Source organism: Benincasa hispida, chromosome 8, assembly GCF_027475165.1.
Source record: "Benincasa hispida cultivar pf3 chromosome 8, pf3_genome.v1.1, whole genome shotgun sequence".
NCBI classification, from domain to species: Eukaryota; Viridiplantae; Streptophyta; class Magnoliopsida; order Cucurbitales; family Cucurbitaceae; genus Benincasa; species Benincasa hispida.
Window position 1 is genome coordinate 52,045,929 of NC_143485.1, and position 3,357 is coordinate 52,049,285.

Sequence of the window (3,357 nt, forward strand, 5' to 3'; positions counted from 1 at the left end):
TCGAACATTGTTTAAGAACTTAGCATTATGATAACGTGCATTTCTGCCCATTATCACACCCCCAAATTTAAACAATGCTTGTCCTCAAGCATAAGCTAAAGATTCCTTTAGTAAGTAATGTTCTTTTCCTAGATTTCTCAAGGGTACTTCGTTCAAATCTTATATACCAGAATTTCCTTAAGTCTTATTTGTGTCTCTTCTTAAAATATTTCTAAGACCTAGGGACTGCAAGCTTACCTTTTAAAAGAACTTTACTAAATTTCGGAACATCGCATGATTTATTTCAAAAAGAAAATTTTCTAACGGGGTGTCAAATGATTTTATCCTTGCATAAATTTTTTTTTTCATTGATATATATTTTTTTTCTGACCTTGTGCTGATCCAAGTGCCTTGCCTTCGTTTTGGCTTACCCCCACGTGTGTCATATGGACATCCAACTACGAGCAATGCGCTCTTCCTCAAACTAAAATCATGCCTACTTGGCATTGGAGTTGTGGTCATTTATTTATGCGTTGAACCTTGTGACTTACTTTCATTTTGGCTTTCCCCCACGTGTGTCATGCGGACATCCAACTACGGGTAAGTGCCTTTCACAACTTAACTCTTATCAACATGAGTTTTCCATTGCGTTGACAGTGGAGTTATTATTCTAAAAAATTATTATTATTATTTTTTCTATAATAGCAAAGTCCAAAATAAATACCTCACCCCCAAATTTAAAATGCGGCAATGTCTTCATTGCCAAAAGATCGAGATAAGTCATATGATGTTCTTAGAAAGCTTCGTAAAGAGAGTTTGAAAGAAAGCTAGCAAACCCCTAACTTCTAAAAATATTTTATGAGATGACTATCTTAAGATTAAGTTGACTCTAGTATATACGAAAGAAATAGAAGCATATTTTTCATCATTGATATCATACTTGGCAAAGAGACATTATGCGGTAACCTACTAAATTTATCTATATCAAATTATTGTGGTGATCAAAGAGGATGCGGTGATAAAACTTTTAAAACTAAAATGCAATGTGGTAGCGCAAAAATTGAAATAAAGATAAGGAAGAATACACCCCTAAATTTGCGCTGTCACCCACATGGTATATTGATGCATCAATCGTTGTGGCGATCAATCTTCTTTGGATTGCGGTGATGGAGTAAGATAAGTGGTTGCTTCATGTAACATCGTCGCAATCCTGTGCCTTAATCGTTGTAAACAAACAAAGAGAGGGTCAAATGATTTAAAACAAAAATTAGGTTTTTTTTTTTTTTTTTTTTTTTTTTTTTTTTGTTAGAGAAGGAATGATGAGTAGGATGCAAATAGTTAAATGATAATAAAAGTGACGAAGGAATAAGAGTTCAAGAATCAAACAAGGGGTATTTCTGGTTTTTTCAGCTTCACGGAGGCTTTTTCTGGCTAGAAATCACTTCCGCAATATGCCTTAACTCACTGTCCATTAACCTTAAATGTACGGCTTCTATCCTCAGTGATCAGCTCCACCGCACCATGTGGGAATATTTCTTTAATGATGAAGGGTCCTAACCAGTGTGATTTTAATGGGAATATTTCATTAATGATGAAGGGTCCTAACCAGTGTGATTTTAATTTTTCGGAAAGAGTCGCAGTCGTGAGTTGAAGAGTAAGACCTTTTGCCCGACTTGGAGGTTCTTACTGCATATGCATTTATCATGTCAGCGCTTGGTGCGCTCCTTATAAATCTTCGCATTTTCATATGTGTTAATCCTCCATTCTTCTAGCTCGATCAGTTTCATTTTTCGTGCTTCTCTTGCTTTCTTCAAATCAAAGTTCAGCTTCTTTACCGCCCATAATGCCTTATATTCTAGCTCCAAAGGCAAATGACACGCTTTACCAAATACCTATGCATATAGGGACATACCTATGGGTGTTTTAAATGCGGTCCGATATGCCCATAACGTATCATCAAGCTTTGTTGCCCAATCTGTTCGTGAAGGCCTTACTACCTTCTCAAGTATTAGCTTAATTTCTCGAAGGACACTTCAGTTTGACCATTCGTTTGTAGATGGTATTTGCGCAGCAGCTCCTTGATATTACGGTTGACAAAGTGGGATCCTTCATCACGTATGATGGCATGGGGAGTGCCAAAACGAGTGAAAATATGTTTCTTCTGGAACTGGGACACTACCGCCACATCACTTGTGGTGCATGCTATTGCCTTTACCCACTTGGAGACATAATCGACGGCTAATAAAATGTAATGTTTACCATTTGAAGGAGGGAATGGTCCCATGAAATCAATCCTCAATACGTCGAACAATTCAAGCTCCAAGATAGTGTTCATTGGCATTGCATATTTCCATGAAATTTCACCTGTGCATTGGCACCGATCACACTTCATTGCGTAGTCAGCCGCATCCTTGAACAATGTACGCCAAAAGAATCCACTCTACAAAACTTTGGTTGCGGTGCGCTGCCGTACAAAGTGCCCACCATATGGTGAGTTGTGACATTGCAATAATATGCGTTGTTGAGTAGCATTTGGTACGCATAATCGAAAAATCTGGTCTACATCTCTTTTATATAGATTTGACTCATCCTAATAATAATGTCTACATTCATGCTTCAGCTTCTTCTGTTGGTGGTAGGTGTAATCTTCAGGAAATTGCTTGCAAACCAAATAATTGACTATGTCTGCATACCAGGGCAATTCTTCTATATGGAATAACTGCTCATCAAGGAATACGACACTCACCTTAGACTCATTGTGGTCAACCTCAAGATTTTCCAGCCTAGACAAGTGATCCTCAACTTGATTCTCAGTCCCCTTCCGGTCAATTATTTCTATATCAAATTCTTGAAGGAGGAGAGCCCATCTGATCAACCTCGTCTTTGCATCCTTCTTTGTCATTAAGTATTTGATTGTCGAATGATCAGTGTGGATGAGTACCTTTGTTCCCAACAGATATGCCCAAAATTTTTCCAACGCAAAAATTATCACCAAGAGCCCTTTCTCTGTGGTGGTATAATTTGTTTGAGCAGGGTTTAAGGTTTTACTCGCACATGTGTGGGATGCAAGATTGTTTTTCTCTTTTTCGCTAAAACTGCTCCCATCGCATACCTGCTTGCATCGCACATTATTTCAAATGGAAGTGTCTAGTCCGGCGCAATCAATACGGGTGCGGTAATCAGCGCATTTTTCAAAACGTTGAATGCGTTGAGGCAGTTGTTGTCAACTCAAATTTTCTGTCAGCCTCTAATAACGCACTCAGTGGTCATGCTATTTTAGAAAAGTATTTGACAAATTGTCTGTAGAATCCAGTGTGCCCCAAGAAGCTTCGTATAGCCTTCACACTTGTTGGAGGTGGAAGCTTTTCAATTAATTTG